The following is a 16468-nucleotide window of genomic DNA, read 5'->3' on the forward strand; positions in this document are numbered from 1 at the left end:
AATAATAAAGATTATCAATGTTAGTTTGATCAATGTTAAAAGCATCTAATTTGTGTTTGACAAAAATATAATGATACCTTAAATTATGTTGGGTTATTTTTTTATTTTTTATTTTTTTCATTTGCAAGATAAAACTGCTGTTTTCATTACAAAAGTAAGCAAGTACAAATATCGGAGTCAAAATGAGTAATAGTTAAAATAACTACAGAATTGTCCCAAAAAAGTATGGTCTATGATTGCCTACTTTTCATTAATAATTAAGTTATGTGTGAAATGTATTTAATTTATGTTTTCAAATACATATTCAAAACTTAAATATACATTTGTATACACGGAAGCAGTAAAATACAACTCACTGCCATGTATTCAATTAAAAATATAACATTTAACATCAATTTTTTAGAAATTGACAAAAAGTATTTGCTTGTGTTTCTATTTGTATGTGATATGAAAATAGTTTTTCCTCAAATAAATCATTTAATTTGAGAAATTCCCTACTAAATGATGAATAATATAATATAATATAATATAATATAATATAATATAATATAATAAAATATAATATAATATAGTATAATATAATAAAATATAATATAATATAATATAATATAATATAATATAATATAATATAATAAAATATAATAAAATATAATATAATATAGTATAATATAATAAAATATAATATAATATAATATAGTATAATATAATAAAATATAATATAATATAATATAATATAATATAATATAAATAAAATAAAATAAAATAAAATATAGTATAATATAATAAAATATAATATAATATAATATAATATAATATAATATAAATAAAATAAAATAAAATAAAATAAAATAAAATAAAATAAAATAAAATAAAATATAATATAATATAATATAATATAATATAAATAAAATAAAATAAAATAAAATAAAATATAGTATAATATAATATAATATAATGTAAATAAAATAAAATAAAGTATAATATAATATAATAAAATATAACAAAATATAATATAATATAATATAATATATTATAATATAATATAACACAATATAATATAATTTGAACTCATTCATTTATTTTCCTTCGGCTTAGTCTCTTATTTATTAGGGTCACTGGTTTGAGTCCAAACTGAGCCAGTTGGCATTTCTGTATGGAGTTTGCATGTTCTCCCCGTGTTCGCAGTTCACATGGGTTTCCTCCGGGTGCTCCGGTTTCCCCCACAGTCCAAAGACATCCGCAAAAAGCGAATAGAATAAGTTAAATACTCCGTAGTGTATGAGCCTGAATGTGAGAGTGTATGGATGTTTGCTAAACATATTTCCTCAGTTTTTATTACAAGTGTTCAAATAAATGAGGAAAATTCTCAAAGATGAACTTCAGAAAGACTATTAATTTCGTTATGCATGCATTGTAAAAAATATGTTGCTTCCAAAATGGTTTTACAAACATAATCTTCCGTGTCATTTGTAATTGTATAGATGATGTTTAGTACAGAACAGTCTAAAGATGTTTGGTACAAGGACGAGGAATGAATATCTAAAGAAAAGCGACTCAACCAAACTACTTTCAGACTTTTGTTTGTCTCTGTTCTTTTGTTTCAGCAGCAGATGACTTGAGCAGATTCTCCTTCATTTACAGTAATGTGGTGCAGACTCTGATTCACAGACACCTCCTCAAATGAACCTGTGAGAGAGAGATAATAAGGAAATCATTCAACACAGGGTCATTGGGAAAATGTGCCCAGGGCTACATTTTTGAGAACTGAGAAATATGCTCTGGCAGGTACATATGGATGCATTTTGTATGTAAAAACAAATGCTACAGGATGATACTGCTGACAATTACCTCCGTATTTACATAAATAATAAAATTATTCATTGGATTTACTACAATTTTAAAGGTAAGTCGTTTATTTGAGAAACATTTAATGAAAATAAAAAAAGGGATTAGTTACTTAAGCGAGTTAACCAATTGCCTTAAAAGCAACAAGTTGACTTTACAAAAATAATGCAAGTAAATTAACTTGGAAATGCTAAGTGGACTTAATTTTTATAATTATGCAAATGGTACTATATGCATTGTAAAAAATGTTGCTAAGTTAAAATTTTAGGCTGAATCCATTTAACCTTACAAGTCTTTTCATTCATTCATTCATTTTCTTGTCGGCTTAGTCCCTTTATTAATCCGGGGTCGCCACAGCGTAATGAACCGGCAACTTATCCAGCAAGTTTTTACGCAGCGGATGCCCTTCCAGCTGCAACCTATCTCTGGGAAACATCCACACACACACTCATACACTACGGACAATTTAGCCTACCCAATTCACCTGTACCGCATGTCTTTCGGACTGTGGGGGAAACCGGAGCACCCGGAGAAAACCCACGCTAAGGCAGGGAGAACATGCAAACTCAACGCCAACTGAGCCAAGGTTCAAACCAGCGACCCAGCGACTTTCTTACTGTGAGGCGACAGCACTAAAAATGACTTGTGGGCGCCACTGCCTTGCCCACAAGTCATTTTAACTTTCATCAATTAAACTCCAAACATCAAGTCAATATTTGTTAAGCTTTAAAACAAATTGTATGTTGAAACCTAATTAGCTTTTGAAATCATGTTAAAGTAATATAAAACTGTTGCCATTTTTTACTATGTAATTTGTTACAGTGTGCTGAAATTTGTGTTCTCATGTCTCTTTGTTAACATTCTGCAGGCTGTGCATGTGAAGTTCTTTTAGCTGCTGTGGTTGGTTTGGTTTGGCCTCTTTTTGCTGATGCATCTGTGATGCCCATGAATGTTTTTGTTTTTTGTAGTTTAATGCAATGATGTTCTTAAGATATGACTGGTCACTACACAACGATTCAGATAAAGATATACTGAGAACAAAGCTGCAGACTGCAGCACACTGAAATGATTCATTGGATTTACTAAATGTTTTTAAGTGAGTGGTTGCAAACAATTTATTTGGGCTGAGTTTAAACAAACAAATCCATTTAATTGGTTTGTTTAAATTCAACCCATATAAGTTGCTTGCAACCACTCACTTAAAAAAAAAACTAATATATCCAATGGATGTTTTTTTACAGTGCATTTAAACAAGCTCTTCAACCAATTTAAGATATTATTTTACATCTGTATCACATTTAATAGATGGTTCACCCCACAAAAATGAAGCCATTTACTCATTCCACACTGGTTCAAAACATGTTTGAGTTTCTTTGTCGAACACAAAAGAAGATACACTGAAAACCCTAATAAGTTGACTGAACTAAATTAATCGAGTGAACTCGTTGCATCAATTTAATTGAGTAACAGAGTCTCCCAAAACTTGTATATTTAAGTTTATTTAACTTGTCGGTTTTGTAGACTGTGCTTAAATTGTTATATAATAGATATAAGTGTTGTACCTCCGCTTCAGCCATCTGATCTTAAAGGGGTTTTTTCACATGGGGGTTTTGTCAGGAAGTGGTCAAACAACATCTTGAGAAACAGGACGTCCATTTAGTCCTATGAACAGAGAAAGGTCTGCATGAGTGGGCTTGTGGTTTTTAAGATATCTACTATGTCTTTTACAAACCTTCAGTTAAAGGGGACCTCAGGTATTACAGTTAAATAAAAAGTAAATGATGTCCATCACTGAGTTTTATTCAGTCTCAGGCCCTATCCACATGACAATGGATTGAAGTCAGTCTGCTGAAGTTTAACCTATTAACTGTTCGCCATTGCATGTTTAAACATTTAAGTCCTCCTATATGCTTAAAGGGATAGTTCACCCAAAACTGAAAGTTTAGACATCGTTTGCCCTTCCTCCACTTGTTCCAAACCTGTTTGATTTTCTTTCTTCTGTTAAACACAAAAGTGGCACAGTGGCTCAGTGGTTAACACCTTTGGCAGCAATTACAGCCTCGAGTCTTTTTGAATTTGATGCCACAAGCCTGGCACACCTGTCTTTGAACGTTTTTGCCCATTCCACTTTGCAGTACTTCTCGAACTCTATCAAGTTGGATGGGAAGCGACGGTGCACAGCCATTTTCAGAGATGTTCAATAGGATTTAGGTCTGGGCTCTGGCTCTGCCACTTAAGGACATTCACTGAGTTGTTGTGAAGCCACTCCACTGATTGTTTGGCGGTGTGCTTTGGGTCATTGTCCTGCTGGAAGATGAACCGTCGCCACAGTCTGAGGTCAAGAGCACTCTGAAGCAGGTTTTCATTCAGGATGTCTCTGTACATTGCTGCACTCATCTTTCCCTTTATACTGACTTGCCTTCCAGTTCCTGCTGCTAAAAAACATCCCCACAGCATGATGCTGCACCCACCATGCTTCACTGTAGGGATGGTATTCGCCTGGTGATGAGCGGTGCCTGGTTTTCTCCAAATGTAACGCCTGGCATTCACTCCAAAGAGTTCAATTTTAGTCTCATCAGACCAGAGAATTTTGTTTCTTATGGTCTAATGTCTTTTGGCAAATTCGGGGAGTGGCTTCAGTCTGGCCACGCCATCATACATGCCACAGGAAAATGCTGGAGCTCAGACAGAGTGACCATTGGGTTATTGATCGCCTCCCTGACAAAAGTCCTTCTCCCCCAATCACTCAGCTTAGATGGAGGCCACTGTGCACATTGGAACTTTCAGAGCAGCAGAAGACTTTCTGTAACCTTCGCCAGCCTTGTGCCTTGAGACAATCCTGTGTTGGAGGTCTACAGACAATTCCTCTATCTTCATGCTTGGTTTGTGCTTTGACATGCACTGTCAACTCTGGGATCATATATAGACAGGTGTATGCCTTTTCAAATCATGTCCAACCAACTGAATTTACCACATGTGAACTACAATTAAGCTGCTGAAACATCTCAAGAATGATCAGTGGAAACAGAATACATCTGAGCTCAATTAAAAGCATCACTGCAAAGGCTGTGAATACTGATGTACATGTGATTTTTCAGCTTTTTTATTTTTTAATAAATTTGCAACAGTTTCTTTTTTCTACATTGTCATTATGGGGTATTGTGTGTAGAATTTGGGGAAAATAAATTAATATTTTTTTGTAGTAAGGTTGTAACATAAAAAAATAAATAAATTTGGAAAAAGTGAAGCACTGTTTAAATGTTTTCCGGATGCACTGTACATATTTTGTTTTTCCAGTTTGATGGCTTCTGACACCATTTTTACACTTTTTCGATCAAAAGCTTGTGCTCTCCAACAGCTGCACATAACATGCGCAGTAGAAAAAGCATTAAATATACACATTATATAACAAAAAATATATATGATTACCATGAACAAACTATGAAAGATGGCTCTTACACTAAATTTTTTTTGTTTTTTGTTTAAATTCAGTCCATTTAAATTGTTTGCAACCACCTACTTAAATGCAATTAGTCTTTTTGTCAGTGTACTAATATGACATAACCATTTTATAAAAGCAATAATCCCCATCAAGCTGTGGTTTAAATGGCATCTACAACAATAAAACTCTGCTTTTTGTATGTAAAATACAATTTCAGTATATAGTTTGGACTGATGGAGAATTCTATGACCTTTCTATGTGTTTATAAGAACATGACAACATCATCATAGCATGAAATAATCAATGCAGCAGCACTCAGTGGTTTAACATCAAATTTCTGACAGCACAAGAGAAAAGATGATCTCATCTGAAAGTCCAGAACCTCCACACAGCCTTGTGCACCTGCTCTTACTCGCTCTGTATCCTAGCAACCAGAGAGAGGGAGAGAGAGCGAGAGAGAGAGAGACTGGGTGTTGAGCAGTTCAACTAGTATTCGGTGTCTAATCATGGCAGGTAAATGGTTAATTGAATTGTGGGTCGTTGTTGTTTTTTCTTTTTCTGAGCACTTCCAAGGCTGACGCCACATTTAAGCTCGCGTCTCACAGCTTGAACACTCGCAAAAACATCCTTACGAGCACTTTAGCCAAGACCGCTTAATTCAATTCAGTTGCATTCTGAGAGGCCTTATCGATGTGACAAATGATTATGTGTTACTATGATACTCACAGACTTTCATTCAGGATAATGCAGTTTAGATCAGCAACAAAGCTGTACTTTAAATGTATAGTGGGCAAGCTAAATGAGGAAAACCTTACAGTAAATAGACCGTTTCGATATTCATGTATTCAAGACAACTTGAAATTAAAGTAACCCCTGTTTACCTCAAGTAGGTATCACTGCAGCCTGGAGACCTCCAAGTGGGAAGGATTTTTACTGCAAATAGGCTTGGTGACTTCCAAGTGGGAGGTCCTTATGCTGGAAGTGGGCTGGGCTTAGGGTTGTTGGGGGGTGGGGGTTGGAGGGAACAACGCGGGGAAGCGATCACAAATTAAGGAGCGGGAAAGGCAGGCGGGGTGGAGCGACAACGCGGGGAAGCCTTCACAAACTGAGGAGCGATCACAAACCGAAAGCGGCGAGAGCGTCAAAGTACCCAGAAGTCATTCATTTTCAATGAGAACCGGCGGCGAGAAACAGCGCGGCGCGTCTTCACTGGTGTGTGAGCGTCAAGGAGAGATCAAATCAAGTCAACTTTGAGCTATGATATGACGTGGTTAGGCGGCAAGCAATCAAAATAAAGTAGTCCACCGCTTGAGAGACCTGTGAACTTTGGTTCCGACCACAGTTGTTCCCAAGAGTTTGATTATTGCGGTTGCTGGATTTTCAATTATTGAAAATTGCGATGACGCGGGGCCCCCCATCACGCGGGGCCCCCCCGCGGTGCGTGCCTTGCGGGCCCGTCCGCTACGCCACTGGGGGTAGTTGACACTAATAAAACACAATAGGTTACTATGAAGTTGGGTATAGGTTTGTGGTAGGTGTCGACGTGATAAAACACAACAGGTTACTGTGAGGTTGGGTAAAGGTTTGGGGTAGGTGTAGACTCCATGTTTGTACAGCCCACTTGGAGCTCAAGTCCCACCCCTTTGGAGCAGGCTCCGACCTCTGTTTACCCTTCTCGTTTACCTGGTCTTATTCCCCACAATTCATTATCTTGTTTCCTTACTTTCATTTTTATTTATATGGAAACAATGCTTGTTTCCCTAGTAATATCTCTAAATTAGGATAAAATACACTGTAAAAAATGCTGGTTACCTTTGGATAAAAGCGTCTGCTAAATGACTAAATGTAAATGTAATCAATTGTGTTGGGACGGCATGAAGAAATAATGTTAACTTATAAATTTAAAACATAAAACAATTAGGTTGCTGCAAAATAAAAATCAAGAATTTAGTTGTTTCAGGTCATTTTAAATAAGTAGTTTGAACAAGAAACAAATGTAATTGTTTGAGTGTACATATCAGTCATTCATTCTTAGTCCCTTAGTTCTTAGTTATGAGGGGTCGCCACAGCGGAATAAACCGCCAACCAATCAAGCATATGTTTTACGCAGCGGATGCCCTTCCAGTCACAACCCAGCACTGGGAAACACCCATACACTCTATTATTCACACACATACACTTATACACTACGGCCAATTTAGTTTACCCAATTTACCTATAGCTCATGTCTTTGGACGGTTTGTGAAACCGGACCACCCAGAGGAAACCCACGCCAACACAGGGGAACACACAAACTCCACACAGAAATACCAACTGGCCCAGCCGGGACTCGAACTAGTGACCTTCTTGCTGTAAGGTAACAGTGCTAACCACTGAGCCACCATGCTGACAACTCAAATAATTCATAATCTTTAAAGTCCATGTAAAAATCGACGTGTTTTTTTTTTTTTTTTTTTTTTTTTTGCATGCACGGTCATTCTTTAGGCGATTTAATCAGTGCAAATTAATCCACTGAAAGAAAAGTTTGTTTTGTAATCTTCAATCAAAATCTGAAAATTCCTCCTCTCTTGATGTTGGTTTGATGGCTTCAGCCACAATAAACATTACCACACCCTTCTTAGCGCTCAAGCCCTCCCCTTAAGACTAAGCCCCTCTTTCTTCACAATATTCCACTGTCGTTGGAAGCACATCGACATACTGAAATAAAGGTCTATGCAACTTCTGATTCAGATGGACTTTGTTTTTGTAAACTCAACTTTGAAAGCGTATCATTAAGGTTATGTGTGGTCTAGGTCATTTTGTGGTTCCTGACAAAGTCAGTAATCATAGGAAAAAAGAAAAACGTGTCTTTTATAATCAATGCAAAAGTTATTCTATTCCAACGGATGAGAGAAGGGAGTCACTTATGGGGGTGTTGGGCCAGTACTGAACTTTAAAATTTAAAGAATGAGGAAGTAAATGACATCCTGGTACCGGGTACACAAAGTTTAGGAGGTTCAATCATAATGAAATCATATTTGTATCCTTGGTATGTTAAAATAAGTGCTGTGTCCTTTAAAAAGATTATGTATATTGTTTTTCTAAATTATTGAAATACCCCAGTCATTTTTGTCCCAAATACAGTTTTCCTAGCTGAAAAAAAAACACTTTAAAACCAGCCTAGGTTGGTTGGTTAGTTTTCGCTAGTTGGCCAACCTGGTTTAGAGAGGTTTTGGCTATTTCCAGGCTGGTTTCAGCCATATCCAGCCTGGTCTTAGTTGGTCAGGCTGGTAAATGACCAGCTAAAACCAGCTTGACCTGCCTGCTGGTTTTAGGTGGGCTTCCAGCCAGGCTAGGCTGATCAAGCTGGTCAATCCCTCTAAAACCAGGTTGGTTAACCAGCTAAAACCATCCAACCAGTCTAGGCTGGTTTAAGCTTGATTTTTCAGCAAGGTTTTTGGTTAATCAAGCGAAAAAAAAACAAATTAACGTCACTTTAAAATCATTTATTCATTCATTTTCCTTCTTAGTCTAATGGTCTCAAACTCAGTTCCTTGAGGGCCACAGCTCTGCCGATTTTAGCTCCACCCACCTCCAGCTCACACCTGCTTAATAGTGTCTAGTACTGTTAAACACCTAGATGGATCAGCTGTGTTCGATTAGGGTTGGATCAAAACTCTGCAGAGCTGCAGCCCTCCACTAATCGAGTTTGAGACCCATGACTTAGTTGTTTATTTATCAGGGGTCACCGCAGCAGAATGGACTGCAAACTTATCCAGCATATGTTTTACACAACGGATGCCCTTCCAGCTGCAACCCAGTACTGGGAAACACCCATATACCCTCACACTTACACTATGGTCAATTTAGTTTATTCAATTGACCTGCGGCGCATGTCTCTGGACTGTTGTTGTAGAAACCGGAGCACCCAAACCTACGCGAACATTGGGAGATCAGGAAAACTCCACACAGAAATGCGACGACCTTGTTGTGAGGCGACAGTGCGACTCACTAGGCCACCGTGCCACCACTTGAAAATCATGTAGATGTAAAAATGTAGGAAATCCCTCACACCTAAACCAAAATACTGCTTTAAGGTCAACTGCACATGTCTCTTCACCTGATATAACTGTTTTCCTGTCCTGCTGTCTGAGAACTTGCTCATAAATTATTCACTGATCTGTATGGGGGAACGTCTACCTTGAAGGACATTTCGTGAAATGGAAAATCAACATAGGAAAAGGATGCGAATTTGTCCTTAATCCCTGTTGTGAAACTCCATAGAGATGTTGTGTCAACATCAAACTTCAATTATTTGGGCAGCATTAGACTCACTGCGGCAGACAAATCTCATTCTGTGAGGAAAACAAGAGCGTATGCATACTGATACTATGGTGATGAGGGTGGTTGACTGAGGAGTGTGCGAACATATGTGTGGGCGTTTACAGGTGATGCTAAAAAGTGTGGTTGCCATGGCATTGCAATAGTATTCCAAAGGGGAGTGTAAACTAGTTGCTAAGGTGTTGCTATGAGCAGGTATATATATATATATATATATATATATATATATATATATATATATATATATATATATATATATATATATATATATATATATATATATATATATATATATATATATATATATTAGTGGTTGCCAAGGTGTTGCTAATGAGCATGCAAATGTATAGGTGGTTGCCATGGTGTTATTAATGAGTGTGTTCAAATATTGGTGGTTGCCATAATGTTACTATGGTGTTGTTAAGGAGCATGTAAACATATGGGTAGTATCCATGGTGTTGCTAAGAGCATGTATCATTGTCATGTTGTTGATAAAAGAGTGTTTTAATATCTGAGTGGTTGCTAAGTTGTTGCTATGGAGCATGTAATCATACAAGTGGTCATCGTGGTGTTGCTAAGGAGCACGTTAACATTGTTGGTTGCTATATTGGTTAAAAAGCATGTTAATATACTAGTGGTATCCAAGTTGTTGCTAAGGAACATGTAAATGTGTGGTAGACATGTTGTTGCTAAGGGGCATGTAACCATATGGGTGGTTGCCAAGGTGTTGCTATGGTGTTGCTAAGAAGCATGTAAACATGGGTGGTTGCCATGGGATTGATAATGTATTGCTAAAGAGTATGTAAACATGCATGATTGCTAAGGTGTTGCTATGGAACATGTAAACAAACAGGTGTTTGCCATGGTGTTGCTAATGAATATGTTAATGCTTTATTGTTTGCCATAGTGTTGCTATGTTGTTGCTAAGTTACATGTAAACATATGAGTGGTTGCCAATGTGTTGATAAGGAGCACGTGAACATGGGTGGTTGCCAAGGTATTGCTAAGGTGTTGCTATGGAGCATGTAAATATGGGTGGTTGCCAAGGTATTGCTATAGTATACCTACGGAGTGTTCAAACTTATGGTTGCTAAGGTGTTGCTATGAGCATGTAAACATATGAGTGCTTGCCATCGTGTTGCTGAAAAGCATGTAAATGTATAGGTGATTGCCATGGTGTTGTTAATGAGTGTGTTCAAATATTGGTGGTGGCCATAATGTTACTATGGAGTTGTTAAGGAGAAAGTAAAAATATTGGTAGTATCCTTGGTGTTGCTAAGGAGCAAGTGACCATATGTGTGGTTACCAATGTGTTGCTATGATGTTGCGAGAAAGCATGTAAACAAGGGTTGTTGCCATGTTGTTGCTAAAATATAGCTTTGGAGCGTTTTGATATATGAGTGGTTGCTAAGGTGTTGCTATGGAGCATGTAATCATATATGTGGTTACTGTGGTGTTGCTAAGGAGTGCGTTAACATATTGTTGGTTCCCATGTTGGTTAAGAAGCATGTAAACATATTAGTGGCATCCAAGTTGTTGCTAAGGGGCATGTAACCATATGGGTGGTTACCAAGGTGTTGCTATGGTGTTGCTAAGCAGCATGTAAACATCGGTGGTTCCCAAGGTACTGCCATAGTATTCCTATGGAGTGTATAAACTTACGAGTGGTTACTAAGGTGTTGCTATAGAGCATGTAAACATATCAGTGCTTGCCCTGATGTTGCTTAAGAGTGTGTACACATGTAGGTGGTTGCCATGGTGTTGCTAAAGAACATGTACACATGTAGGTGGTAGCCATTGTGTTGCTAAAGAGCATGTAAACATATAGGTGGTTGCCAAAGTGTTGCTATGTCGTTGTAAAGGATCATGTATGTGACTATATAGGTGGCATTAATGGTGTTGCTAAGGAACATGTAAATATATGAGTGGTTCCCAAGGTGTTGATAAGGAGCTTGAAAATTACTGGTTGCCCAGGTATTGCTATTGAGTGTGTAAACCTATGGGTGGTTGCTAAGGAACATGTAAATGCATGGGTGGTGCCCAAAGTGTTGCTATGAGCATGTAAACAGAGTTCTTTCACAGGATTGATGTTGCCCTCTGAATGAACTTCCCTTCTCTACATTTGTACCTGCGAGATGATGAACTCTCTTAGACAGATTGACTTTTATTTCCTCTCTCACCCAGTGTCAGTGCTACAGGGAAGAAGAAGTAATATAAAATGATGTGAAATAATAACAAATATCATTAGGCACACACAAACACACAGATGTTCCTGCATGAGGTGATTTAGATTCACACTAAGTACTGCTTTTAGTGTCACAACATCCATCACAGTTGCACTGTAAAGCAACACATGACTCTCTTCTTCCTGTAGCCAAGGACACTATGGGATTTTCAGCAACAGCTAACAGCATACATTTGAAATCAGAATTATTATTTTATTCATTTATTTTTTATATATTTCCCCAAATGATGTTTAACAGAGCAAGGAAATTTTTACAGTATGTCTGATAATATTTTTTTCTTCTGGAGAAAGTCTTATTTGTTTTATTTAGGCTAGAATTTATTATTTTAACAAACATTTCAAAAGGTCAAAATTATTAGTCCCTTTAAGCTATCTTTTTCAACTGTCTAGAGAACAAACTATCGATATACAATAACTTGCCTAATTACCCTAACCTGCCTAGTTATCCTAATTAACCTAGTTTAGCCTTTAAATGTCACTTTAAGCTGTATAGAAGTGTCTTGAAAAATATCTAGTCAAATATTATGTGCTGTCATCATGGCAAAGATAAAATAAATCAGTTATTGAAATAGAGTTATTAAAACTATTATGATTAGAAATGTGCTAAAAAAAATCTTCTCTCCGTTAAACAGAAATTAGGGTAAAAATAAACAGGGGGGCAAATAACTTGAGGGGCTAATGACTTCAACTGTATATTCATTGTTAACTAAGTGATAAATATGTTGTACACTGTAACCCCTAATCAGTTGAGACTACTCAAATGATTTGAGAAAAGTGATTCCCTCAGTTCATGTGAGTAATGGGAAACTTGAGTTGAACAAATGTCTCTTTATTGAATTAACTTAATTTCAGTTCAGATAACTTAAATGTTTAATTACAGATAAATTAAAATGTTTAATTGCAGATAACTCAAATGTATAAGTACAGATAACTCAAAATGTTTAAGATAACTCAAAATGTTTAAGTACAGATAACTTTAAATGTTTAAGTACAGATAACTTAAAATGTTTAAGTACAGATAACTTAAAATGTTTAAGTACAGATAACTTAAAATGTTTAATTATAGATAACTCAAATGTATAAGTACAGATAACTCAAAATGTTTAAGATAACTCAAAATGTTTAAGTATAGATAACTTAAACTGTTTAAGTTATCTGTACTTAAACATTTAAAGTTATCTGTAATTAAACATTTTAGGTTATCTGTAATTCAACATTTTAAGTTATCTGTATTTAAACATTTGAGTTATCTTTACTTAAACAGATTAATCTGTCTGTAATTAGACATTTTAGGTTATCTGTAATTCAACATTTTAAGTACAGATAACCCAAATGTTCACACAGCACAGCCAATTTTGCTTACCCAATACACTTATAAAGCATGACTTTGCACTGAGCACAACCAGAGCACCTGGAGGAAACCCACGCCAACACAGGGAGAACATGCTAACCCCATACAGAAATGCCAACTGGCCCAGCTAGGACTCGGACCAGCAAACGTCTTGCTGTGAGGCGACACCCCTGCATGTTTATCAATCAAGAAAAATGTATATAATCATCTAAATATCTACTAATTAAATTGTTCTCTTCTATTATTTGGATCAGGTAGTGGTTCTGTCCTGCTGCGCTTCAGCAAAATTCAGCATCATAATGCATAAAGCAAAATGACCACCTTGTGTCATATAACATCGACCAATCAGCGCAGTTGTCCAGGCAGAATTTCAAACGCAACCAATCATTTGAAACAGAGACATAGTGAATCGTTTAAAGAAATTAAAGTGTTAAGTTCAGAGAGCTTAAAATATTAATTAAAAGCTTTTTGCTGCCTAATGATTAAGTTAAACACACCTGTTTAAGTTTTGATGCCAAAATTTGGCATTTTAAGTCAGTGTTTCTCAACCACATTCCTGAAGGACCACCAGCTCTGCATGTTTTCCTTGTCCTCTTAACCAGACACACCTGATAGAGATCATCAGATCAGTAGCAGACTGAAAGCCATGTAATGGTGTGACAGACAAAGGAGACATCCAAAACATGCAGTGTTGGTGGTCCTCCAGGAACATGGTTGAGAAACACTGTTTTAAGTAATGTCCAGTTATATTAACTTAATATCTTTATTGATGACAACAGCTGGGTTTAAAGTGTAAGATGTAGAAATAAATCATTTTTGCTGTTCTCAGAAGTGCAGGACTTATATTAGACTACAAGTGGAGGAGTAGTTCTGTAAGTTTATACTGTAGTAAATCCAAAGGATTTTAAATGTTACATATGTGCCCACAGTTGTCACAGTAGCAACAGACAAATGAATATAGCATTCTTTAAATTATTAAAATAGGGATTAATTTGCTTAAAATAGTTTTGCTGCCCTTCAGTCTATTAAAATTGTTCACTTTAGAGATATGATTTAATGGCAATGTAATATAAAATATAGAACAGTGTTATTAGATCACATTAAACTGTTTAAAAGTAAAAATATAAAGCACTTCTAGGGATTTATGATACAATAAATTAATAACTGTGGAAACTAATTATAAAAGTAAGTAAAAAGGGTCTATAAAGAACTCTAAGATATTTCTATAGTGCTTAAATTAAAAGTCTACAAGTTTTTAACTTATTTTTTTAATCAAAAAGTTCTATTTTAAAGTTAAAATAATACTTAATTAAATTTAAATAACTACTTTCATAATGGCAATGCTTATTTATTACTTTATATATCACTTTATTATGCAAATGTTTTACAATTTCTCATGTATCCGCGTTCTCTGTGAAGAAATCCTGGTTCTTAATTAAAAATTACTGATGTTCATGAGCAACCGAATTTAAATAATAAACAAATTATTGGCTTATCTTGTCCTAGTATTTTTAAAAGTCTCTTATTTAATCAGTTTAAGCCATCTTGAGGCCCTCAATATGAGAACTGCTGGTCTTTTTCTATCAGATTTACCCTGTTAATCGTGTAACCTCACTGTTTAAGAGGCGCACACACCCCATTTAAACTATTCATACAAACACATTCACATAGAAACTACAGGTGCAAAGACTTAAGGTATTCGATCCTTCAGGGGGTTCATTTTTATCTGCGCATTCACATCAAATGAACATGGAATTATTTTAACCAGGAGAAAGGCTCATTAAACAATTATTAGCACAGAAACATGTCTATCGTCACATATGAGAGAGTCTGATAAGGGCTTTAAGATGCTCACTTTCCATCCCTTCTTCTGTTACTGATCAAATTTCCATTTCCTCCAGGGGGTCTGCATGAGGATTGGACCATAAAGCCATATATCGATTCCCAGTAATGTGGAGTTTTATATGGAAACGTGAATTTAATGTGAAATATGATCACTGAAACAAAAGGGGCCTGTTCTGTCTTGCAGCTGGAAGATGGTTTTCATGTGTAAATTATTCTCACATAGAGAAAAGATAGGCGAACAGTGACCCCTGTTGGCGATAAGCACTAAATATGATCAATTTCATGCAAAAGTTTTAGAAAAAAGCAAAGATTTTAAACTTTGAGTTTGCGGTCTATTAACACTCGTCAAATGGTGGATCAAATAAAAAAGGCGGGAATTAGTCATTTAAAAATAACGAACAATTCAGCGCGATGCTTTTTGACGGATAAAGAGTTTGAGGTAAGATGTAAGTCCTGCTAAACTTTTAATATTTAACCACCAAATTTAGAAAAGAACGTGTAAAACTAACAAAATTAAGAATAAAGGTTTTGAAAGAATCACGAAATTAACATGTTTAGGTTATAAATTAGGTCCATAAACATAAACAGTGTTGTTGTTTGTTTGTTTGTTTGTTTGTTTGTTTGTTTGTTTGTTGCTTGTATAGCCTATAAAGTAGCCAACCATCTGTATCTATATCCACATTTTACGAAAATAATGCCATAAAAGTGTAAAAGCCATGGTTAATTTGTGATATCGTGATTAAAGTGATGTTTTTGGGTTTTTTTTGGGGCTAGTAAAATCGTGGTAAATTTTTGTATGGGGTAATTCACATTCACAACCACCAAATTTAGAAGAGAAAGTTTAAAACTAAAAAAATGTCTCTTATTTAACTTTAGAATGAAACGTTTTGAAAGAATAGCATACGTGATTTACGTTATAAGCTTAATGTTCAGGTAGACCTATTAACTATGTTTTTGTTTGTTTGTGTGTTTGTATAGCCTATAAAGTAGCCTAACATATGTTTTTTATAACCACATTTAAGAAGCCATTTTACACTTTTACACTTAAGCCATTTAAATGTAAAAGCCATGGTTAATATATCATGATTAAAGAGATGTTGTTGGGTTTTTTGAGGGGCTGGTAAACCCGTGGTTAATTTTTGTATGGGGTAATTCACATTCACAACCACAAAATTTAGAAGAGTGAGTGTAAAACTAACAAATTGTCTGATAATTGACTTTGAAGCTAAAAATTAACAATATTTACTTATATTGTGTAGGCCTATTAGCCTAACTGTGTTGTTGTTTGTTTATATAGCCTATAAAGTAGCCTACCATTTCTATCTATAACCGTATTTTACAACAACAAAGCCATAAGTGTAAAAGCCATGATTTAACTACAAAAAATTTTCTTGTGGGGGTTTTATGTTGGGTAGTAAAA

The 16468-nt window shown here is 35.6% G+C and overlaps 1 long non-coding RNA gene across 1 annotated transcript; it reads right to left on the reverse strand.

The window, feature by feature from the left end:
• Positions 1-1553: 1553 nt before the first annotated feature.
• On the reverse strand, positions 1554-5712 carry LOC147838745 (uncharacterized). The gene is made up of 3 exons (XR_015519970.1): positions 5616-5712; positions 3408-3507; positions 1554-1686 (listed from the first exon to the last, which is right to left on the reverse strand). It is a non-coding gene; the product is annotated as an uncharacterized LOC147838745 (long non-coding RNA).
• Positions 5713-16468: the final 10756 nt, after the last annotated feature.

The sequence above is a fragment of the Danio rerio genome, chromosome 21 (genome assembly GCF_052040795.2).
Source record: "Danio rerio strain M-AB ecotype USA chromosome 21, GRCz13ab, whole genome shotgun sequence".
NCBI classification, from domain to species: domain Eukaryota; kingdom Metazoa; phylum Chordata; class Actinopteri; order Cypriniformes; family Danionidae; genus Danio; species Danio rerio.